The sequence below is a fragment of the Canis aureus genome, chromosome 22 (assembly GCF_053574225.1).
Source record: "Canis aureus isolate CA01 chromosome 22, VMU_Caureus_v.1.0, whole genome shotgun sequence".
Lineage (NCBI taxonomy): Eukaryota > Metazoa > Chordata > Mammalia > Carnivora > Canidae > Canis > Canis aureus.
Window position 1 is genome coordinate 37,343,442 of NC_135632.1, and position 26,334 is coordinate 37,369,775.

The 26,334-nt window shown below is 35.5% G+C and overlaps 1 protein-coding gene and 2 long non-coding RNA genes across 16 annotated transcripts in view; 2 read left to right on the forward strand and 1 right to left on the reverse strand.

The window, feature by feature from the left end:
• Positions 1 to 906, reverse strand: part of LOC144294367 (uncharacterized) — an 85,248-nt gene extending 84,342 nt beyond the window's left edge. Inside the window, exon 1 of the long non-coding RNA XR_013361768.1 lies at positions 843 to 906. This is a non-coding gene — a long non-coding RNA (uncharacterized LOC144294367). The remainder of the gene's footprint in view (positions 1 to 842) is intronic.
• RBMS3 (RNA binding motif single stranded interacting protein 3) overlaps positions 1 to 26,334 on the forward strand; it is a 1,278,684-nt gene that overhangs the window by 372,201 nt on the left and 880,149 nt on the right. For 3 of the 14 annotated variants that reach the window (XM_077865515.1, XM_077865516.1, XM_077865514.1), the window contains exon 1: positions 945 to 1,008. The exons of 9 other annotated variants lie outside the window; for them this stretch is intronic. The gene's annotated coding sequence lies outside the window, so the exon portion shown is untranslated. Of the gene's footprint in view, positions 1 to 944; positions 1,009 to 26,334 lie in introns of those variants that run through there. 2 more of the 14 variants (XM_077865517.1, XM_077865518.1) reach the window with 2 other exon arrangements.
• Positions 17,440 to 18,952, forward strand: LOC144294368 (uncharacterized). Its single transcript, XR_013361770.1, has 3 exons — positions 17,440 to 17,605; positions 18,179 to 18,258; positions 18,765 to 18,952. It is a non-coding gene; the product is annotated as an uncharacterized LOC144294368 (long non-coding RNA).

Sequence of the window (26,334 nt, forward strand, 5' to 3'; positions counted from 1 at the left end):
ACATCATTATCCCATGAATATCCCTAAAAGTTCTCATGATAAATTCCAGCTCAGCAACTTCTTCTGTAATAACTTTGTGTTTCAAGAATCACCATTGCTACATTAATGGGAAAAATATCACTGTAAGAACAGTGATGTTTATATTAAGAAATATAAACACAGATGAAAATAGGAAAACTTTGCCTCAGCATTCAAGACTGTTCCATAGGGAACTTAATCGTTGGTAGATAATTCACAACAATAAATAGGGATTTATGGCTAAGGATAGTTTGCGCATCCACTCCTGGGAAGCTGTCTAGGTTGTGGTTTGTGTGTTAAGTGCTAAGTGGTTCTTCCTGCATCGTAGGCTACCAAATAATCTAGCAAGAAGAATTTGTTCATCAGTGTAGATGACTGGTTCTGGCACAGTTTATCAATTCACCATGGAGAAGCCTGATTTTGTGCCTTGGATGAGTGCAAATATTGGGTCCTTGTAGTCAGTTTCCTGTGTTTGTCTTAACCTCCTAACATCTGTCACCAAGCTTACCAAGATAAGCTCTTCTTTGCTTTCATAGTAATTTTACTTTATTTTTTCCCTGTGAGTGAAGCAGTGGTGATGAGATTTCTTTATCATTAAGCTTACATAAAGAAAAGACCTTTCTTATGAGGTCTCTCTTCTTTTCATTAAGGTAGAAACCTCAATTTCCTCTACTTCCTGGTGACATTTTTGGTGATGTGCTGGAGTCATCTCTATTACAAAACTATTCAAATCACAATTAACTTTTTAAAATTCAGGATTCCTCACATGATTTTTTTTCTCCCTTAGTGCTAAAAAAATAAATAAAGTCAATTTTTAACATTACCCATATCTTCAAAAGATGAATGCAGGTAAATGGTCTGAATGCAGGTAAATGGTCTTTGTTTCCTTAACAACAATAACAAAAGCATCAAACTTGAGTTCTCAATTCTAATTGAAAAACAGTTCTACAGTAGGATGAATCCTTCTGTTGACTCTAACCAAAGGAATAGGTAACTGCTACTCCCAAATCATTCAGGTTTATTCTTATAGCCAAAGGGATATTTAAAAAAAAATCTTTTACTTAAATAGTTTTAATGATGCCTTTGTAGCTCAATCAGTTAAGTGTCTGCCTTCTACTTGGTCATAATCCTGGGGTCCTGTGATCAAGCCCCAAATCTGGCTCCCTGCTCATCAGGGAGCCTGTTTCTCCCTCTTTATCTGTTGCTTGCCCTGCTGTATGCTCTCTCTCTCTAATAAATAAATAAAATCTTTTTAAGAAAATAGTTTTAGATATACAGGAAAGTTGTAAAGCTTTTCCATGCTTTTCTATAGTCCTGAGACTGAGTAGCTAATCTTTTTATGAAGTTGATATCATACTAGCAATATATTATGTAAATTTAGTAGAGGTTTTCCTTTTAATTATTTGTTATGAAAAATGATTGTACACACAATGAAAAGCTCTAGTACCTTAGGCTGCAATGAACCCAGTTGGCTCATATAGTTATTACATAAAAGGTATTATTGGGACACCTGGGTGGCTCAGCCGTTGAGTGCCTGCCTTTGGCCTAGGTCATGATCCTGGAGTTCCAGAATTGAGTTCCACATTGGGCTCCTTGCATGGAGCCTGCTTCTCTCTCTGCCTGTGTGTCTCTGCCTCTCTCTCTCTCTCTCTCTGTGTCTCTAATAAATAAATAAATAAATAAATAAATAAATAAATAAATAAAATCTTTAAGAAAAAAAGCATTGTTAACACAATGGCCTCCAGATATTAAAAAGTTTTTCATTGATTTCATCTAGGAAATTATGATAATACCTATTTTGAAATAATGTTTTAGTAAGAAATATTTTATAAATTTCAGCCTTTATCATATCATTATGAAGTAGTTACCATTTAAAAAATAAAATTCTCAAAACTTCCCTTGATGGAATATGATTAGGAGATTAGCTTTTACAGTGTAAAAAGCAAACCTGACTTCTCATTTCGATAATATGGCTCCTATTCCTCATGAAATATAACTGTAAACTCTGGAAATAATACAAGAGACAGCCAAAGGAGAGTCTGAAAAGTAGAAAGAAAACAAACTGGTTAGGAACTATAGGGCTAGAAGAATAATATAGCAGCGGGACATCTTATGGCCATTCACTCAATAACAGAAGACACCCCAAGTTTTATGTTTTCTCTTCCCCAAGCTAGCCATGACAACAAGTGCCCAGTCCAGGATTCTTCTTCTCCATGAGCTGGAAAATGCCTTTCCCAACCTAAAGTAACTGGGCAGCCAGGTTTCACTGCTGGGGGATACCTGTTACAAGTATGTACCTTGGGAATCATTCTTAGTCCTGTCAAAGCTAGAAAATTCCTCCTTGTGCTTAGAGACATTGGACAGACAGTTGACACTGATGCCAGCTGACATCAGGGATGTGCAGCCTGGGATAGGTTTTGTTTCTCTCTTTCACCACCTCTAGGATTTCTGGCCTGAGGAGGCACCTTTTGCACCTCAGGCTGAATCATCAGGGATCACTGAGAGCCCCAACAGTATCCAATCAGACTAAAAGAGAATTAAAGAGCCTCAGAAAATGATATTGTCATTGGATTCACAGTCCACAAAAATAGTCCTGGACCTGTGTGCTAAGCGTACCAAAAAAAAATAATAATAATAATTAATTAAATTAAATAGGACTTAAGAGCCTGTCTACATTAATGCCAAAATATTCAAGGTATAATAGAAAATAATCTGGCATCTAGTAATTTCAACATGAATGAGAAAAGACAATCAATTCATGCAATACCAATATGAATTAGATGTTGGATTTATCTAGCAAGGATTTGAAAGCAGCCATGACAAAAATGCTTCAACCAGGAATTACAAATATCCGGGAAACACGGTGTCCATCGAAAGATGACTGGATAAAGAAGATGTGGTTTATGTATACAATGGAATATTACTCAGCCATTAGAAATGACAAATACCCACCATTTGCTTCAATGTGGATGGAACTGGAGGGTGTTATGCTGAGTGAAATAAGTCAATCGGAGAAGGACAAACATTATATGGTCTCATTCATTTAGGGAATATAAATAATAGTGAAAGGGAATAGAAGGGAAGGGAGAAGAAACGGGTAGGAAATATCAGAAAGGTAGACAGAACATGAAGACTCCTAACACTGGGCAACAAACTAGGGGTGGTGGAAGGGGAGGAGGGTGGGGGGTGGGGGGTGAATGGGTGATGGGCACTGGGGAGGGGGCACTTGATGGGATGAGCACTGGGTGTTATTCTGTATGTCGGCAAATTGAACACCAATAAAAATAAATTTATTATTAAAAAAAAAAAAACAAATATCCGGGAAACAAATAATAGAAAAACCGGGGAAAAAAAACAACTATAGAAGAATCCCATCTAGGGCAACCCTGGTGGTGCAGTGGTTTAGTGATGCCTGCAGCCTGGGGTGTGATCCTGGAGACCTGGGATCGAGTCCTACATCAGGCTCCCTGCATGGAAACTGCTTCTCCCTCTGCCTGTGTCTCTGCCTCTCTCTCTCTCTCTGTCTCTCATGAATAAAGAAATAAAATCTTAAAAAAAAAAACCCATCTAGAAATGGAAGTTGTTAAAAAAATAATTAACCGACTGGAAAATAAGAGCTGAAAAATAGGATAACAGATTAAAAACTCAAAACATGGGCTCATGAACAGAGAGGAGATGATGAATGAGTGAGTGACCATGAGGACAAATGATAAAATTTACTCACTCTGAACAATAGAGAGAAAGGGACTGGGAAAAAATGAACAGAATCTCAGGAAACTGTAGGGTAATTAAAAACAGATTTAACCTTTATGGTGATGTTCTAGTAGGAGAGGAGAAAGAGGCTGATGCTGAAGGAGTATTTGAAGAAATGAGGGCTAAAAACTTTCCAGATTTGCACAGAAGCATATAGATTCAAGAAGTTGTATAAACCCAGCAGGGTAGATGAACTTGAAGAAATTCATACCAAGACACATAATTATGAAACTTCTAAATACAAAGAAAATCTTGAGAGCAGTAGGAGAGAAACAACATATTACCTGTAAGAATACAACAGTTCAGATGACAGCAGGGTTCTCATTTGAAACCATGGAGACCAGAAGGACACGACTGCATTTTTCAAGTGCTGAAAGTAATGAACTGTCTACTGCAAATTCTATAGCCAGTGAAACTATCCTTTGGGAAGAAGAGGAGATGGATACATTCTAAGATGAAGGAAAATTCAAAGGATTTTAAACTAGGAGACCTACCCTTCAAGAATGACAGGGGGTCCTGGGTGTTTCAGTTGGTTAAGTCTGACTCTTGATTTTGGCTCAGGTCCTGATCTCAGCATCCTGAGATTCAGCTCTGCTTGGGTTCTGCCCTCAGCAAGAAGTTGGCTTGAAGATCCTCTCCTTCTCCCAGATCCTCTGCCTCTTCCTCTGCTTATGTGTTCTCCCTCTAAAATAAATAAATAAATAAATAAATAAATAAATAAATAAATAAATAAATAAATCTTTTAAAAAACATGTCAATACCAGTAGATTATGATTTTATTTTTTTATAATTTTTTAAATTTTTATTTATTTATGATAGTCACAGAGAGAGAGAGAGAGAGAGGCAGAGACATAGGCAGAGGGAAAAGCAAGCTCCAAGCACCGGGAGCCCGACATGGGATTCGATCCCGGGTCTCCAGGATCGTGCCCTGGGCCAAAGGCAGGTGCTAAACCGCTGCGCCACCCAGGAATCCCAGATTATGATTTTATATATGTATGCATATATGCATGCATGCTTGCATACATGTATGTATGTATGTATATTCTAGAGAAACCACTAAGAAACTGTACAAAGTGATACATACAACAACACTATGAATGGATGAGTAAATGAATGAATGAATGAATGAAAGAATGTTCAGGCAACCCACAAAAAGTAAAAAAAAAAAAAAACAATCCAATGGTTACAAACCATATGATTGCATTTATATAACATTCCTGAAATGATAAAGTTATAGAGATGAAAAGCAGATGAATAGTTCCAGGGTTTAGAAATTAAAATATCAGTATAGAGAGAGGGGGTGTGCTTATGAAAGGGCAACACAAAGGATCCTCATGGTGATAGAACAGGGATCTCTGTGTATAATTTGTTATAGGAATTTATAATAACTTCTAAGGTATAAGCTGAGATTTAAAAAAATATGTATATACACATATAAAACACATAACTCTGAGAAAATGCTTTATACAGGATCTACTTCTTAAAATAATGTATGGATTATCTTCAGAAATTATTTTAATTGTTAGAAAAACAAGTTTTAATGGACACCATATCCATTAAGATGCCATTTATGTCATGTTTAGGTAATTTTATACATTTTTGTGGATAGAGACATAAGTGATTAGAGGATAGAGATGTATATATTAGTAAGATATGCACCAGTTTGGGTATAATGCCTACTTTAAGGAATTGAAATTTTATATATATATATATATATATATACACACACACACACACACACACACACACACACATATAGGATAATTGGAAAAGATTGGTATGGTAAAGCCTTAGTTGTATTTGTGATTTTTTTTTTCCTTTACAAAAAATAAAGCTGAAAGAAGAAATACTAAAATGCTATTAGCTAGGTCTCATACATGCTCTGTTATATATACTTCCAGAAATATTTCAAAATTAAAAATGCTTTCAAGGAACACAAATGAATAAATTTGATAAATTACAATGTTCTTGTAATCTTGGTTAGATAGTGTACATAATGGAACCATTTGGGTTTTTAAAAGTGACTTTAGTTTAAAAACAAACTTTATTTCTCCTACATGAAATAATTGCAATGAGAAAGCATTTCAACTAGAGCTACATGAAACACCTTGGGGGAATAACATTTTTTTTCCTATATTATAATGGGATTAGATTAGTTAGAACAAAATTAATTCTAAAGAAATGTGACACTAAGGAACTTGAATCAATCCCTTATTTAGTGTGCACATTCAGCTTTTAAGCAGGATTTGAAGCAAATTATAAATTGAACAAAACAATCCACAAAATAGTGCAATTCAGGATAAAAAGCAAGTAAATGTGTAATGGAAACAAAGAGATTAAGTACAAGAAGCACCACAAATCTGAAAAAAGTAATTACTTTTATTGAGTACTATATTTGAATCTAAGTCTCTGGATGGCTGAGCTAAAAATCTATTAGATTGTGTAGTTTTTGTTGCCAAATGAGATTAGATGACTACATTGTTCATACAATTTATCCTTGAAATTTAACTCATTTGGGGTTCATAGTGTACCAAGTAGTAGTTCTAGCTCCAAGTATTTCCCTCTTTTGTCTTTCCTAAATCAGACTTACTTTGCTCCAAGGCACCCACTGACAATCTGGTAGGAAAGTCAGTCTTAGCCATTTTGGAGGTTCCCTTCCAGGCTATACACGATTTTATGTCTTCTGGCCTCTTGAGTTGGGAAGGGGCCAGGTGTTTCATCAGTGGTGTTTACCAGATTTATCATAAAATTCTTGTCCTTTGGAGCTTGGAAGTCCCATCCTGTTTCCTGAGCTCTGCTGCTCCGTTGAGCCCCGAGGTCCCTCTCACGCTGCACCCTCCAGTCTTGAGCCCTGAGTCTGCAGCCATTTCCACGCTCTCTGCCCTAAGTTCAAGGAGACATTTATCCCACTTTCCTTAGACTCATGCCCTCAGCTGAGCTGTTACCCTGCACTGTCGCTGCATCTCCCTGCATGTCCCCCTCCTCCGCAAGCAAGGGGTATCCTCACACATGGGCCTTGGGCAGTCTATATATCTTTGCTGGAATGAGAGTGGAGAAAGGAAATTCTAGCAACTTCTTCTCTCTTAGTATGCGTACAAAAATCATTTTCCAAACCAAGATTTAGGAGAGGAAAGAAACTATCTTATTGCAGCTGTCTGAAATCCTCCACTAATGCAACTGGTTACAGTTCCATAAAAAGAAGACAACCAGTTTTGCAGTGATCCGTGGACAAACACATCACAAACTTATATGTGGAAACTAAAATGAAGCATTATTAAGGATAGTTGACTGGATTGCTTTTTAACTTTTATAGTTTTAAGAAATGTAAAAACAAATCTTTTCCTGTCAACATGTAGGAGGAACGACAGGCAGGAGGAAGACATACTCGTTAACGAGGGACTGTGAGACTAAATTAATTTGAATTCTGAAGTGGATATATGAGAGTACTTTATAAGAAAAATGAGGACGTTCTGTATTGACAGGTAGAAAGTGATAAAGAGCAAGCTAAAAGAAGAAGGGGAAGAGGAAAACATAAGCATAAGATTCTAACTCTGATTTTACACGTGAAGTGGGGAAAGTAATGCAAGGAGAGCATAGACAGAACTATCAAGAGCATAAGTGTTTCTAAGAAGGATTCTTTTGAATGAAATTGGAGACTTCTAATAAAGTTGTACTTTTGCCTCGGTAGGAAAGTATTCCTTTGTTTCAGAAGGCAGCTAAGAGAATCTTCATCCAAGGAAAGGGTAACTTCACACTAACAGAACGATTTCCTCAAAACTGATTTTTTGCATGTCCATATATATAGTTAAGTGAAAACAAACATTTAAGCAAAATAATTTAGTGATTGGACTTGTCTACAAAGAGAAAAAAGAATCAATTCAGGTGTAAAAATAAGATGAAATCAGAAAGGGAGACTAACTGTAAGAGATTCTTAATCATAGGAAAGAAACTGAGTGTCCCTGGAGGGGAAGAGCAGGGGGGATTGGATAACTGAGTGATAGGCATTAAGGAGGGCAGGTGATTTGATGAGCACTGGGTGTTACGTAAGACTGATGAATCACTGAACTTTACCTCTGAAACCAATTATAAATTATATGTTAATTAATTGAATTTTAAATTTAAAAAAATATTGATTCCAGGAGCTGCCCCAGCATTTGGCTCTCATACTCCAGATCTATACAATATGCCTCTCCTTTGATGATAACTTCACCGAGACATCTGTTCTGTGAACCCAAAGAAGCTTGACTTTGCCTTAATATAAAGCAAGTTTGGTCAAAATGATTTTATCTATCTATAGTTGTTATCTATATGATTCACCATACTTTTTACTGTTTTTGAAAATGTACCCCTAAAATGTAAGAGTTGCAATCATTAAAGATACTTTAAAAGAAAAAAAAAAAACAATCAGTTCAGAACATCAGCCATTGTCTATATCAGAAGTTACTATTGATGAACCTTTTTTGTGAGTGGCCAGGTAGTAAATACTTCAGTTTTGCCAGTCACAGGGTCTCTGTCTCAACTATGGTGCCATTTTAGGCCAAAAGCAGCCTAGAAAAATCCATAAAGAGAAACATGTGGCTGTTTTCCATTCATACAAGCAAATGCTGGTTTTGGCCCATGGACCAGTAGTAGTAGGCTAACATCTGAACTGAAATGTCATGGAGCCTGGGAGATTAGCTAATGATTATTGCTTTGGAAGCAGTTTACCAGGGTTACCAGGGATGCTATATGAAAAAGACATAGGTTCAGAAGCTCAGGAAGTATAAGTTGTTGGTGAATTCACATTTGTAAACAAAAAACAGATACTATGTTTTGCCTATATGCTTATGCATATATGCCTATATGCTTCTAAACAAGTACAGTTCTTCAATAATGCAAATGCCTTATCTAGGCCTGTACTTTTAAAAAACTGAAGTGCTTAATGGTATGTACTTTTCCCACTGTGTACAGGTATGGTTTTATTTTATTTAATTTTTTTAATTTTTTTTATTTATTTATGATAGAGAGAGAGAGAGAGAGAGAGAGAGAGAGAGACACAGGCAGAGGGAGAAGCAGGCTCCATGCACCGGGAGCCCGACGTGGGATTCGATCCCGGGTCTCCAGGATCGCGCCCTGGGCCAAAGGCAGGCGCCAAACCGCTGCGCCACCCAGGGATCCCCAGGGATGGTTTTAATTTCACATAAAAAAAAAAACACCTCTGGGTATCCCTGGGTGGGTCAGTGGTTTAGCGCCTGCCTTTGGCCCAGGGCGCGATCCTGGAGTCCCCGGATCGAGTCCCGTGTTGGGCTCCCGGCATGGAGCCTGCTTCTCCCTCCTCCTGTGTCTCTGCCTCTCTGTCTCTCTCTCTGTGTCTATCATGAATAAATAAATAAATCTTTTTAAAAAATTTATAAACAACACCTCTTTTACTTGTTTCTTGTTATTTTCAGCTCTCAAATACTAAAATGTACTATATTCATTTTTCCTCTTCATAAAAAAATCACATTCATTAAAAGACACAATGAAAACTGAATTGGGAAAGAGAGGAAATAAATAGTCTCAAAAGTAGAATTAATCAAGGAGTTCAATGCACAAGAGTGTGGAACTGCCTAAGAGTCATAATTTTAAATGAAAAAATGTATATGTGCCCGTATGCATTTATTTAATGATTTATTAAAGCCCTACTGTGTACAAGAGTAAGTGATAACCACTGAAAAGGGCTTACCAAATATAAAGATAAGTCAAGATTCTTTCCTTTGAAGGGGAACACAACTGCATTGCTTATAGTTGAAACTGAGAGATGTAAAGCAACATTTTGAAACTTAGTTTCTCTTCATATAAATGCTGGGCATTCAGCTGTTGACCTAGGGGAGTTTAGCCTAAAATAATTCAGCCAAGCCTCTTTTTTTCTGGAAGTATTCAAGGATGAGCATCTTTTCTAATTCCAGTGAAACCTGTTGGTGAATATTACACTAAATTCCCCCAATTCTCTTTCTCCCCATTTTTCTCCTCCATCATATTTATTTTTAAATTATTTGTTTATTTACTTATTCATGAGAGACACAGAGAGAGAGAGAGAGAGGCGGAGACATAGGCAGAGGGAGAAGCAGGCTCCCTGTGGGGAGCTTGATGTGGGACTAGATCCCAGGATCCTGGGATCATGCCCTGAGCCAAAGGCAGATGCTCAACCACTGAGCCACCCAGGTGCCTATTTTTTTAATTGTTAGAGGTTTTATTTATTTATTGACAGAGAGAGAGAACAAGCAGGGGGAGTAGCGGGCAGAGGGAGAGGGAGAGCAGGCTTCCCATGGAGTGGGTCCAGGGATCATGACCTGAGCAGGAGGGAGATGTTTAACCAAATTTAACCAACTAAGATACCCAGACACCCTCCCCACCATTTTTAATAGCTAACACCATTCTGCTAGAGTTCAGCCATATACTCAGTCTTATTCATGCTATATTTTTATTTTTCCCCACCAAAACAAATAGCAGTGGGAATCATGACCAAAAGAAATGTATCAATCTTCTATAGCTTAATAAGTGTTTTGGAGTGGGGAGAGTAGAATAGTTAATTGATTCTATTAGATGGAGTATTTGACAACCTTAACAGTATGGAGACTCCAAATCTACCCATTTTTTTACTTTTAAATATTTGTTAGGGGTCAGAGAATGGGTATCATAGAATTATAGCCACTTGTCTTGGGTTCTTCATGTATGGCTTTAAAGAAATAAAAACTTCAAAGATAAATTTTCTGCTTTTTTCATTATCACAGAATGTGTCAAATTGATGTACTCCCCCCACTTCTAATGTGAGGACTAGAGATGAGGTGCTAATTAGGGTTGGGGTGAAAGTGAGTGATGGTATATGTTATGGGTTGAATTGTATCCTATAAAAAGATGCATTGAAGTTCTAACCCCCAGGACTTCAGAATGTGGCCCTATTTGGAAATAGGGTCTTTACAGAGATCATTTAAAATGAAGTCATTAAGATGGGACCTAATCCAATTTGACTGGTGCCCTTATGAAAAGGGGAAATTTGGACACAGAAATAGACCTGCACAGAGGGAAGAGTATGTGAAGAGACTCAGGGTGAATGCCACGTGAAGATGAAAACAGAGATCAGACTGGGATGCTAAGTCTACAAGCCAAGGAATGCCAGGGATTTGCTGGCAAACCTAGATGCTAGGAGGAGACGTGGCAGGGATTCCACCTCCCAGCCCTTAGAAGTACTATCTGTACATGCCAGCACCTTGATCTAGGGCTTCTAGCCTGCAGAACTGGGTGACAATAAGATTCTGTTGGTTAAGCCACTCAACTTGTGGCACTTTGTTATGGCAGCCTTTGGAGACTAATACAACACAGGAATGTGGAAATGAGAGAGAGATCAAAGATAACGTACAAGCCAAGGATATGTTTTATTACGTACAATTCACTACAATTTTAAAAGGTTATTATCTTAACAGGACCACTGAGTATGTTTCCCAATGAAAAGGGATCACTTAATATGTTGAAAACCTAGAGGAAGGAGTAAACCTTATTTTAGGATGACATCTGTCCATTTTCGTCTTGGCAGAGATGAACACTATCCTATCTGGTACTTGGTCATCAGTCCCTACAGATCACTCATTAGCTCTATACTCTTCTTCTAGCAAGACTTGTACGAGTCCAGATCCCTGACAATAACTTTCTCTTCTCTCTGGGTTGCAAGGAATAATTAATATGTTTTCAACCCACTTGGGGTTATGGGCTTTTGATTAGGCCTATCAAAAATCCTTCACTGCCTCCTTAAGTTATGAAGATGTATGGGCATCATTTAACTGCCAAGGGGCAAACCTGGGACACTGTTTTAGGCTGTTGCCTAGACTCATTACCTGGACCTTTTACTGTTTTGTCACAAGGAGTGAGACTTTGTGTTTAGGGGTGGGACTCTATAATCTAACTGCTTTCTTGGTTTCTTCTTGGTTATAAACCTATATGACTTTCCTAATTCTTTGTACTACCTTCTTCTTCTTGAAATTTGGGTACTTGACCAAGCCACTGAGGAGGTTTTTCAGGTTTTAGGGAACAGGGTCTTCTTGGGGGCACATTGACTGAGATCTTACTTTGTAGATTTCCCATTGACTCACTTCTTCAGCTCACTTGAGGGACATTTGCCCAGATGGTGAGTGAATAGTTTTGATCTTAAATGTGTCATCTACCAAAACTAATGCATATTTATCCTGATCAAGGCTGTTAAAATGCAAAATAAAATAATTTGACTTTTTATTCTTTGCACTGTGCTGTGCATTTTTCCTCTGAGACGTGGATATAGAACATTAAAGCAGTTGTCTGTATACAGGGAGAGTTACTGGTTAACAAGAAATATAAGCAATGAAACACAATATTTTAAGCTCTACGGAAAGGTTGTCAGAGCAATTTGGACCTGTCATACTGCTTAGGACAACCAACATGTTACATAGTTACATAAAATATATTTAAAAATTCTTGGGCAAAAAAAAAAAAAAAAAAAAAAAAATTCTTGGGCAGCCGGGTGGCTCAGCCGTTTAGCGCCGACTTCAGCCCAGGGCATGATCCTGGAGACCTGTGATCAAGTCCCGCATCAGGCTCCCTGCATGGAGCCTGCTTCTCCCTCTGCCTGTGTCTCTGCCTCTCTGTCTCTATGTCTCTCGTGAATAAATAAATCTTTTAAAAAGTTCTTAAAAGCATTAACGAATTAAAGATACAGTGAGGACGTTCTAAACCAAAATCTTGGAGAGGACAAGAACTCAGATAGATTAGCTTAGCACATAAAGCTGCTTTGGCTAATGGGTTTTGTTTTATTTTGTTTAAATCCAAAAATGACCTGTCAAACTCAACTACTTTGGCAACCTCATGGGGTTAGGAGGGATCAAAAGTACATACCCATGGCCCAGCAAATGTAGAGACACCGGTAAAGCCACTTCCACTTCAAGCAGAGACCCCAAAAGCTATACCCTAGGATATGGGTAGACTTTGGAAATAAACTTGCAGCCTGGTTTTTACATTATCTAGTGATCCACTAGTGGAACACTTAACACCTTGCCAAAGCAAAACAAAATAGAACCTGTTTGGAGGGATTTGTCATCATCTCATGCCTCAAATTATTCCTATGAATAATTTTTTACAATAAAATGTCCAAGACACAGTCAAAGGTAATGAGACACTCAAAGGAATAAGACACCATGAATAATAACCAACAGAAACTGCAGAGAATGGAAAGATTCACAAAGACTTTAGATATTTGAGACTGTCAGGCTCAGACTGCTTACTATGCTCAAAGAACAAAAGCCAAAGTTATAAATAAAACAGGAAATTGGAACTGTAGAAAATAAAATAGAAAATTTGAGTAGGTACCAAATGAAAATTTGAGGTCTGAAAAGCACAATAACTGAAATAATTCAGTATGTACATTACATTAGATAGGATGTAGGAAAGTAGTGAATGAAAAAAATAGATCGGAAAAAGTAAAACAATTTTTTAAAGCATAGATTTCTATCCTTAAATGGTAGAAAATTATGGACAAGAGCATTAAAGGAATGATCAGATATGTCATACCTTTATTTGGAGTCCCAGAGAAATGAGTAATGCTCATGCAATGAAGCTATATTATAGGGCCCCAAAATATATTAAATATGTTTGGCAAAAAAGTAAATATAGACAAATTTATAATCATAGTGGGGGATTTTAACTACTTTCAGAAATCAGTAGAAATTTAAGTAATGATTATCAGTTTTTACCTAATGAATATAAAAATAATTTGTATCCAACAAATGCACAGTAATCATTCTCTGCACACATGGAACTTTTATGAAAAGTGACCATAAATGGATCAAACAGCAAGACTCATCAAATATCAAATTACAACAGTCATTCAGAGTATATTCTCTAATGACAATGGCATTTTTCTAGAAGTCAATAGCATGAAAAATTACAGGAAAATCCATATGTTTGAATTTTTTTTAAAAAAAATCATGTTTCTTTATGACTTTTACATTTTTTTCTTTTCCTTTCCATTCTTTTTCCCCCAGATTTTCTAATTGTCTTTGGTTTTTGTTGATGTTTATAAAAAAAAAAAAAAAAGAAGAATGTGCCTTTAGTTAATCTGGAAACTTAATCATGTTTTATATTACTGAATTTCTCTATTCTCCCCAGATAATTGCTTCAAAAATATTGTGTCCTCCTTCTTTATCCAGGACTATACGTTCTCTAAGCCTTTTGCATAGCTGTCATCCTGAGAATTTCCTCAATTGTCCTACTGGGTTAGGCCTTTAACTTGGAATTTCTTTTTTAGTAGACATTTTTAGGATTTCCCTGTTATCTTTGATGTTTCAAGTTAATGAGAATTTTTTTATAATAAATTTATTTTTTATTGGTGTTCAGTTTGCCAACATACAGAATGACACCCAGTGCTCATCCGGTCAAGTGTCCCCCTCAGTGCCCGTCACCCATTCACCCCCCACCCCCCCGCCCTCCTCCCCTTCCACCACCCCTAGTTCGTTTCCCAGAGTTACGAGTCTTTATGTTCTGTCTCCCTTTCTGATATTTCCCACACATTTCTTCCCCCTTCCCTTATATTCCCTTTCACTATTATTTATATTCCCCAAATGAATGAGAACATATAATGTTTGTCCTTCTCCGACTGACTTACTTCACTCAGCATAATACCCTCCAGTTCCATCCACATTGAAGCAAATGGTGGGTATTTGTCATTTCTTTTATTTTAGTAATAAATTTATTTTTTATTGGTGTTCAATTTGCCAACATCACAGAATGACACCCAGTGCTCATTCCGTCAAGTGCCCCCCTCAGTGCCCGTCACCCATTCACCCCCACCCCCCGCCCTCCTCCCCTTCCACCACCCCTAGTTCGTTTCCCAGAGTTAGGATTCTTTATGTTCTGTCTCCCTTTCTGATATTTCCTACCCATTTCTTCTCCCTTCCCTTCTATTCCCTTTCACTATTATTTATATTCCCCAAATGAATGAGAACATATAATGTTTGTCCTTCTCCGATTGACTTATTTCACTCAGCATAACACCCTCCAGGTCCATCCATGATGAAGCAAATGGTGGGTATTTGTCGTTTCTAATGGCTGAGTAATATTCCATTGTCTACATAGACCACATCTTCTTTATCCATTCATCTTTCGATGGACACCGAGGCTCCTTCCACAGTTTGGCTATTGTGGACATTGCTGCTATAAACATCGGGGTGCAGGTGTCCCGGCGTTTCATTGCATCTGAATCTTTGGGGTAAATCCCCAACAGTGCAATTGCTGGGTCGTAGGGCAGGTCTATTTTTAACTCTTTGAGGAACCTCCACACAGTTTTCCAGAGTGGCTGCACCAGTTCACATTCCCACCAACAGTGTAAGAGGGTTCCCTTTTCTCCGCATCCTCTCCAACATTTGTGGTTTCCTGCCTTGTTAATTTTACCCATTCTCACTGGTGTGAGGTGGGATCTCATTGTGGTTTTGATTTGTATTTCCCTGATGGCAAGTGATGCGGAGCATTTTCTCATGTGCATGTTGGCCATGTCTATGTCTTCCTCTGTGAGATTTCTCTTCATGTCTTTTGCCCATTTCATGATTGGATTGTTTGTTTCTTTGGTGTTGAGTTTAATAAGTTCTTTATAGATCTTGGAAACTAGCCCTTTATCTGATACGTCATTTGCAAATATCTTCTCCCATTCTGTAGGTTGTCTTTGAGTTTTGTTGACTGTATCCTTTGCTGTGCAGAAGCTTCTTATCTTGATGAAGTCCCAATAGTTCATTCTTGCTATTGTTTCTTTTGTCTTCGTGGATGTATCTTGCAAGAAGTTACTGTGGCCGAGTTCAAAAAGGGTGTTGCCTGTGTTCTCCTCTAGGATTTTGATGGAATCTTTTCTCACATTTAGATCTTTCATCCATTTTGAGTTCTTTTTAAAGCGTAAGACATTGTTTTAATCATCCTCTTTGCAATTCTTAGGTCATTTAAATCTAAAAATACATTTTCTTTTACACTTCAAAGACATTTTCTTTGTGATAATTTCATCTTGTTTATGTTTTGTTTTTCTATTCTTACTTGAATAACTTCCTGGTGGTATAATATTAGGCTCCTGATTATTTTGTCCATATCTCATGTATTTCACCTTTTGAATATGATAGTTAAAAGCAGGGGTCAATATTGATTTTAGGAGTAAAATCCAGTGGTTCATCACTTATATACAATACCCAGTGCTCCTCATAACAGGTGCCCTCCTTAATCCCTCACCCATCTAGCCTATCTCCCACCCACCTCCCTCCATCAACCCAGTTTGTTCTCTGTAATTAAGAGTCTGTCTTGCACTGTTGGTGGGAATGCAAACCAGTGCAGCCACTCTGGAAAATGGTATGGAGTTTCCTCAAAAATTTAAAAATAGAATTTCCCTACAATCCAGCAATTGCACTACTAGGTATTTACCCAAAGGATACAAAAATACAAATTCAAAGGGGTAAATGCACCCCAATGTTTACAGTACCACTATTAACAGTAACCAAACTATGGAAATAGCCCAAATGTCCACTGACTCATGAATGAATAAAGAGGATATGGTATATATATGTACCTTTTATATATCATAAAACAATAGGTAATTGTTTTCTTATCTGTAAATTGAAAATAATAGAAGCTAGCTTTTAGTAATGTAGAGGATTAAGTGAATTGATAACAGGAAGCCTGTTTATAATAATGCCTGGCATGTGTAGCATTTACCAATGTTAGCTCTTATTTCTCCTTTTTTTTTTTTTTTTTTCTTGAGAGAGAGAGAGAAAGTGCTCATGTGTGAGCAGGGGTGAAGTGGGCAGAGGGCAGAGGAAGACGAAGAGAGAGAACATAGGGCTCGATTACACATCCCTGAGATCATAACATGAACCAAAATCAAGAGTCAGACGCTTAACTGACTGAGCCATGCAGACGCCTCCCCCCTTATTTCTCCTATTTAATTATTTTCTGATGTAGTTATTTGAAGTTATCATTCAGCCACTCTATTGAATTTTTTTAAAATTGTTTTTTAATCTTGGAGAATTCTTTCATGGTCCCTGATTTTTGTTTTGTTTTCTTTTTTGTTTTGTTTTGTTTTCTTGAATGTATAATGTCTTCTTAAATTTTAAGGAGCATACTGTATATTTTTTAAAAAGTTAATTTTAATTTCTTGTATTATTTGTTTACTTTGGGGACAATTTGGTCTTTCTCATTTGTTCAATTAGATTTTCGCACGTCTGATGATCGCTGCTTACTTTTTCATATTCAACACAGTGTAGGTGTTGTGGGTTTTGTTCAGTATTGAACAGTTTCATCTGTTTTACAATGGGCATCTTTCCAGTGTAGGCAGTCTAACTGAATTGATGCACAGTGTATATAAGAGGTCAGACTTGAATTCAGGATAAACACGATCCAAATGCCAGAAGAAGAGGGTTTTGTTTAAGATATCAACACTACTGATAGAAATCACACAGTTTCTTTAGGGAAGAACCTTCACCTTTTTCCCCTTAGGGATTAGAGTTGAGTTGTCTACTTTTATGTGTACTGAGGATTAAAGAAGGAGTAACTAGCACTGTTATTCCATAGTGAGGCCTTGTAAAATCTTCTTCCCTTTATTTTCACATTTTACTCTGGTTTTTCTTTTATCTTTCAGCTCAGAAATTATGGATCTTTGATCAGCAGAGTGGCTAATACCGTGACTGCAGAAATGTTTTTCATTGAAGGGGTTGGCAAACTATAGCCATGGGCCACCTGTCTGTTTTGGTGAAGTTTTATTGGAAAACAACTGCATTCATCCTTTTAGATATGATTGATGGGTGTTTTGTGCTACAACAGCAAAGTTGAGTATTTATGACAGACTGTATGGTCCTTCAAGACTGAAATATTTACTCTCTGACCCTTTTCTAGAGAAGGGTTATCAGCTTATCCCTACTTCACTGTGTCATGTATTTTGTAATTTTCTGAAGTTTGTTAACATCTTTTGCCTGATGATGATTCCCATTTTTTATAAGTTCGTTTTTTCTTATATGTTTATGCTTTTATCTCAATGTATTTACTGAGGGACATGAGATATATGTAGGTCTTCATTCTTCCATTTTGGACTTGAAGCTTCTTTCATTTTAAATTCATGGAGTTCACATTGAGTCCATTATTTTTAATCATTTCCACCTTCTAATTCTATAACCTTTAATTGAATCATATCTTGTTTCTCTCTTCTTATTTGTTGTTTTTCAAAGTTTTTGGCTTGCTTTTTTCTCTGCTTTTACTAATACCCCCCTTATTTTCATCATTCTCTCCTTTAGAGCCATGAGTTTCCCTGATTATAGATTCATTAGTTTCTAGATTGCTTACATCCATTGTTTTCAGATAACTGACAATTTGAAGCATTCTAACACTTTTGCTATAAAATTAGGAGAAAAGAAATTCAGTCTACATGTACTTTTATCTTCTGGAGGATGTGGAGGTTTCATCAAGTAACTTACTGTTTTTAAGGTAAATCATTTAATCCTGACAGTCATATAGTTAGCAGTTTAAGAAGTAACCTACTATTGGATCAAAGTCAAATTTGTGAAGTATTCTTTCTCTAGACAAGTAGTTTTAATGTTTGAGATTCAAATATCAGTTAACTTTGTTCTTATCTATTATGGAAATAAAAAATCTCTGGTTGAGCTTTCATTGAATGCATTGGCTAAGTGAGATTTCAGAATTGGTAGTAGATTTCAGTGTAACTTTTTTGTTTTTTATTACTGTCTCTGGATAATTAGGAGCTTCTGTACTCACTACCTTCATATGGATGGGGTAAAGATGAATGAGACAGATGTATATAACATGCTTCTAGGATGGCAAGAGGATGTCCTATATTAATATAGACCTCTTTTAAGAGAAAACCATTGTTCCCTGCTTCATTCAACTTGATTATGTAAATGGGGGTGGGTGTCATTTTCTCCTTACTGTTCTTCAGGTCTCATTGGGACTCACAACATATTCACATTTTGCAGTTTGAGAACACCTGAATTCACTGATGCTTGTACCAGAGCTTTGAGAGTAGAACTGTTGCAATTCAGGTGACAAGCTGTGAAGAATCCATAGTTGACTTGGGATGCACGAAAGCCAGAAATAAACTTGATGTCATGATGGCAATCACTGAAATTTAATCAAAATGTATATAAATTAGTCATTTCTTATAATAAACACATACTCAAATATATATATATATATATGGCAAATATCTGATTTGAATTATATATATATTATATATATTATATGTATTATATATAGTTATCCATTCCTAAGAGAATTAAATGAGAATAAATGAGAAATGGAAAACTGGTTTACCAGAACTATCCTTGTTATTATAATTTAGGTTTGAAGTTTTTGCAATGATTGAAGTCCTACACTATTCCACTGCACCTCTTGTAAGATGTACTCAATGATGTATCTTTCAATCTTAATTTGAGTAACTGTAGTTTTCTTTCACTTGGAAGGATTTTTGTATGAGTCTGTTCACATACTGTATATGTGGGCAGATATAGTTAACTCCATTGCTGAGAAACTAGAGGTAAAAAAAAGTTTTAATCATTTGGTCACCATGTAGATATTTACATAATTTAATCACACAAACTAATTAAATGTCAGGCCATTTGTAATACAGAAATCAAGCTATGACCATAGGTCATCAGATGTAGTAATTAGATATGCATGTATAATCGAGTTAGAATCATATTGAGAAAAAAAGCAACATCAAGACAGGTCATTTCTTTGTTCCTAATTACTTTTTTATAGTTTTGAGTTGATTTATTGGCACCATTAAGAGCTGCACAAATGTGTAAATGTGTGTGTATGTATCTCTGTGTGTGAGTGTTTTTTAATTGGGTTTATTATATGTCAAGTCACAGTTTTCAAATGAATCTTTTTGATGTTTGTGGGAGAGTTAGTTAAGAAATTAATGAGAAGGGTAAACAAATAGCATACTTTAAGCCTATGCTGAGCATACTGCTTTTTGATTCTGCTACAGCTCAAGTGAGCCAGGAATTTTAATTTTCATATATTGCCCAGAATTGAACAAAATATAAGAAGAAAGCTCAGCAAATAATAATACAAAGCTTTTCCTTTATTTCATTAATTTACTTTTTATTAAGTTAACTTTCAATAAAAACACATTATGTATCGAATTCTTTTGGGGTCAAGAATAGATGTAAACATAACATTAATAGATAAGCTAATGTTATTTGTTTTATAAGATCAGGCAAAAATATGACAATAGTTTATTAATATTAATTATTCATTCTAAGCAAACACAAGATATAATTAGTAGCAAGTTAGTTTTTAGAAACCTTATAAAATAGAATGAGATACAATTATTTTTATTTTTAAATCACAATACTTCTTTTTGACTTATTGAAGGATTTGCTTTGGTTTAATTTAGAGAATTTTGCTTTAGCTTGTTGTTGTTTAATAATGTGTGTGAATGAAAACACCCACAGGTAATGGAGCTCTCAGGAAAACAGCTGACTTCAATAAGATGGTAGAGTTCTGTAACAGTAGGGGACCATTATTAAAGTGGTTTTGAGGGACAAGGATGACACCTTCATTTTAAGCTTTCCACAGTAAGTAAGAGAGAGCCTTCCTTCATCATGGGAGATGGATTTGACTGGCAGGCATTTTATAACCAAATCTACATTTTAGCAATGTGTATCATAAAGATTTTCTAAGCAATTTAGACAGATGATGTTTTTAAAAGCCTGAAAAAAAGTCAAATATGGGTAATGGGGTTTTGAAAGCAAATATCTGATTTGAATTAATGATTAAAGAACAAAGAAATATCTAACATATCTGTACATTTAATTCTATATAAACAAAGGAAACATCACATATCAGAACTTCAAATAAGATGGAAGCACCCAAGAACAGCAAAGAAATTTAAAGAAATATTGTGAATAAAGGGCAGCAAATGAATAATCCTAATGAATATTTAAACATACTTTAAAACTATAATATTTAAAATAATTTATACTCATGCATGGATAAATGATGCAGCGTTATGGATGGAGTAGAATAGAATTTCTAAGAATAGATCCAAATATTTCTGGGAATTTAGTATACATTAAGGTCGCATTTTAGATTACTGAGAAACAAATTTTTAAATGAATTCTTTTGGTAAAATTTATTAGACACCTGGAGAAAGAAAGAAGATGAACATCTTTTTAAAACCTTGTGCTAAAATAATTTTGGGATCAGCATCTTATGTATAAACTATAAAATTCTAGAATAAAAAATATCAGTGTATATGAGTTCCTTCTAAGAACGACAAAGTCAGGAAGCCATAAAACAAAGGAATAAATGGACTAGAATTAATTTAAGTTTATACATATATATTTATATTTATACATGAAATTTACATTAATGTCTTGTAATGATCAGTTAGATTCCTTGTCCCTATATTCCTATCAACTTTGAAACAGTCATCGTGAAATGCCGTCTCCCTTCTTCAGTCCTGCCTTTGGCTCTGGGACTACTCCTGACTTATTTGAGGGCATATAAAGAATTGTGTACATACGACTCTACACCTTATCTCCAAGCAAGACTTTTAGTTCTGTATTGAATTCTTTTGCTGGTTCCAGGAAGAGTTGGGCTCAATTTGGTGACCAATACTTGTTCTTCTCTAGATATTTTTTATTTTTTATGATAGAGATGTGCCTTGAAGTTTTTCTTTATGTTCAGATTTGAAGGACAGCCCCAGGTGTCTCTTGCAAAAAATTAGTGTGTGTGTGTGTGTGTGTGTGTGTGTGTGTGTGTGTGTTTTGTAAACCAAATCAAATTAGTTCTTTAAGGATCCTAAAGGCTAGCAGCTGGACAGAAAACAGATAACCACTAGTCATGACCAAAATAGTATTTACAGAGATGCAAAGAAGGCATCTTCATTGAGAAAAATCTTGAGATGATTGTTGTTCTGCTATTCTGGATCCCTATACAGAGACAGATCTACATTCTGTGGGAACTGAAGCTTATACCACTTGAGGGTCCCACTTTCAGAAAAAACATTTTAAAATTGCATATACAAGTTAAGGTAAAAGGGTGAATATCCTTCCAAGTAAAGGACCCTAAAGTTGGAGGTTTGTTACCTTTATGCCAAATTTACCTGTGCTCCTATGATAATTATTATCTGATTCACTATATGACATTCATCTGACTCTTAATCATACTTGGCCTAATTTTATTATTTTACTTTCCATGCCTAGGATTTAAGTTCCTGAAGAACATTTTCCAAAATTCATTTTTTTTTTTTTACTATGCCTTTGCCTCCTCTGTCTCCTGCCCCTTGGTGCTCATCCTGAATCAAATATCTGATGCATAGAGTGCATAATAAATAGCTCAATAGCTATTTATGGAATGATTTTTTGAATAAACAGTGGATGAATAACCATTTCCTTTGAAATGGACATTTTTCCTTTGAAATAGGGTAAATAATACCTAAATAGGCTAAATATTTCTAAAGATGTTTTAAGCCTAATTGGACATTTTTGGTTCATCAGGACTGGATGGCATCAATTCAAGAGTTTATTAATATAAAGAATCATTATTATTTTCAGAATGGGTTAATTCTTAATACAATTGACATTTGAAGATCTGCTAGAGAACAACTGAATGGATTCAACAAAACAACCCAACACACAAAAACATTGTCTTCCTCCTCAGTCCAGCTAATGCCAGGTTTATCCCATCACCTCTGTGTGCCCTCACTTTAATGATCACAGTGATTGTGTCATTACTGATGAATTTTCACACCATCCTTTTCATCTCAGATGTAAATGTAGATGTGGGTGCGCTTCTCCAGCTTTCTTCATCTGTTTTTGCCTTCTTTCTTATTAAAAAATTACCCATGTGGAAAATTAAAAAGAAAGCAAAACTAACTCTAGAATCACAACTCACAAGCACTGCAATGATTCATAATTTTTATAACTATTAACGGTGCACTCCTTATGGGTGGTAGCATAGTTAAAATGGGCTATTGGTAAAGTAGGAGCTCCACTTTCATCCTTCTCTTACACTTAAGAAGTAATAAGGGAAAATGACACTGGAAACAGCCTTAAATTAATCTTAATTTTTTTTCAAGAAAATTATTAGCAAATGTTCATCTTTTTTTTTTTTTTCTGGTAGCAAAGCAAATTGCTTTTAACATTGTGATGCATTCTTTAATGAAATCAGAAAGATACAAACTTGGAATTATGACTTCTTTGCCATGAACATGTTGGAAGTTATTGTCTTTTTATTATCATTGCCCAATTAAATTCCACTGGCATTTAAGACAGCACAAATGAAGGGAACCATAATGAGGATGAATATACTGCAAAGGGGGATAGTGACCTTATGTTAATATATATTCAATTGAATAATTGAAATAAGAAACCTTATCAGCAAGTTTCAGGGGATAATGTCAAGGACCCCACCTTCTGCTACCCATTTAGAAATAGTGGCCAAATTGATATTCTAAAACTCTTTCATCCAAATAAACCCAGTTCCAGTCCCAATACCTCACTTGCCGTATTTCTGACTAGAGACAAAGTTACTAAATGTTCTTTATTGACTAAGTGAGGAATAAAAATTGGCTGATATATTCCATATCAGTTTCTGTTTTCTGATTTTAAATAAGGTTATACATCCTGAAATCAGAGATCTAAGTAAAATTTGAGTGAAGAAAAATTTGTCATTAGAGGTAGATCTAAAAGGGAGCCAGGATGAAGTTCATGTACTGATAAGACCATGAGTTAGAATGGCATTCAGAGCATGGGCTGTGAGACCATGCTGCCCAGGCATAAGTCCTGGTTCCACCAATCACTTGCCATGTGACACTGGACAAGTCTCTCAGTCTCTCTCTCCCTCACCTTCACTTTCCCTGCTGTAAGATGACAGCAAGATTGGATTTATCATAAGTATTATTTCATAATTTTTATCATGATGGTTAAATGAGTTAATGACTACAAAGTGCTTAGAATAATGTCTGGTATGTACATAATTGATATATAAGCTCCTAAAACACTGTTTTAGGATAAAATAGAGGAAAGGTGAATTTTCAGCTAGTTTTGAGGCAACATTGTGTTTCCATTTGTGAACTTCATTTCAGACTTCTAGAAAAAGTGCCAATATGAACAATAAGAAAGAGAGAAATTTAATATATCATCAGAATAAAAGGTATGAATTTAGCTTCAGGTCCAGCAGATTCTAGATGTCAAACCTATCATACTCCCTTTGTGATAGCCACCAAGATACATTTGATTAGTTAATATGCCAGTGTAAGAAAGCTTTTGGATTCTTCTCTAGTTGACATCCGAGGCATGGGAGTATGTAAATATTCAGAGATGTGATGCCCTTCAAAGTGCCTCTATTAATCTACTTTTTCTAATAAATAAATGGACTGTAGATATTTCCTTACTACTCTCTCAACTCCACTGAGCTCCAATGCCTTTCAACATTGGTTAGATAATAAAGCTGAAATATCTCATTGAGTTCACTTGTACCCAAAGGAAGCAAGTCTTAAGCATATAAGAGAGGGAGGGCAGAGAAAAATTTATGATGGTGAGGATTATGTCTATTTTCCCATAGGTGTTCTCTGTGCTTAGAACATTGCCTGGCATATACATTAATAGGCTTTCAATATGCTTTGTTTTGTTTTGAATTTGAATAAATGTATGGAGGAAAAGATGGATAAATATTTCAATCAAAAGAAGAATATGTTGTATATATTTCCAGATGTGTATAGACATGAAGACAAAAACCTGGTTTATGGTCCTTGAAGTTTTATAGCTAAAAAATTCTAACTATAAAAACTCCAGCATTTCACTAAGTCTGTGTGTCAGTTTGAGGAGAGTTGATATATTTACTGTGTTGAATCTTCTCATCCATTAACATGATATGACTCTCCAATTATTTAGAGTTTAAAATTTCTTCATCAGCATTGTGTAGTTTTTAGTATACAAACACTGTACATATTTGGTTAGAATCTTAGTGTTTTTTTTTGAGTGATTGTAAATGATAATATATTTTAAGTCCAATGTCTATGTGTTCATTGTTAGCATATAGGAACACAATTGATTTGTGTATGTTTTTCTTATATCCTGAGATTTTGCTGAATACACTTGTTTTAGACATTTTTGCAGATTCCTTGGGATTTTTCTATGTAAACAGTCATGTTATATGGAGATGAAGATAATTTTATTTTTTTGTTTCTTTGTTTTTAAAGATTTATTTATTTATTTGAGAAAGAGAGAGTGAGCAAGTGGAGGGAAGGGCAGAGGGAAAGACTCTTCAAGCGACTCCCCATTGAGCATGGAACCTGACACAGGGCTCAGTCTCACAACTCATGATATCATGACCTGAGCTGAAACCAAGAGTTGGAAGCTCAAATGACTGAGCCATCCAGGCACCCCGTTTTCATTTCTGACCTATGTGCTTATTATTCCTTTTTCTTGACTTTATCAGTTAAGGAAGTTTCCTTCTATTCTTCTGTTTCTGAGATTTAATCATAAATGTATGCTGAATTTTATCAAAAGCTTTTTCTGCATTGATTGATTTGATCATATGATTTTTCTTTTTTAGCCTATTAATATGGTGGATTATGTTGATTTATTTCAAATATCAAACCACCTGTGTTTCCCTAGAATAAGCCCCACTTGGTAATGTTGTATAATTCTGTTCACACGTTGCTAAATTCTATTTGCCAACATTTTGTTAAGGATTTTTGACTATATTAGTGAAGGATATTATTACATCATTTCTCTTTTTTGTTTTAATTTTATATTTTCTATCTAGTTTTGTATCAGGGTAATACTAGCTTCATAAAATCCCTCCTCTTCCATTTTCTGGAAGATATTGTAAAGAATTATTGATTCATTCTTCTTTAAAATCTTGGTAGAATTTCCAGTGAAACCACCTGGGCCTGGAGATTTTGAGAGGTATGAGTTTTTAAATTATTAATTTATTTTCCTTAATAGGTATAGGGTTATCTGAATTTTATATTTCATATTTGGTAAGTTGCGGTAGTTTGGGGAGTTTTTAAGGATTTATTTTACATCACTTAAGGTCTAAAATGTATATGTATACAGTTATTTGTAGTATTGTCTTAGTATCCTTTGATATCTATAGGATCTGTAGTGATATCCCACTCCATTCCTAGTGTTAGCAATTTGTATCTTTTGTCTTTTTTCCTTGTCAGTCTTGCTAGAGATTTGTCAGTTTTATGTTATAATTTCAAAGAAACAACTTTTTGTTTCATGACTTTTCTGTCATTTTTAAAAATTTCATTGATTTCTGTTCTTAACTTTATGATTTCCTTACTTTGTTTGCTCTGGATTTATATTGCCTTCTTTTTCCAGGATCTTGAAGTGGAAGCCTAGATTATTTATTTGAATCACTTCTTCTTTTTTAATGTATGAATTTAGTGCTATAGATTAGTTTTTTACCACTGCTTCAGCTATATACCATGAATATTGTTGTCATATTATCATTTTCATTAAGTTCATTTTTTTTTCTTAAATTTCCCTTGGGCTTCTTTGACAGATGGGTTCTTTAGAA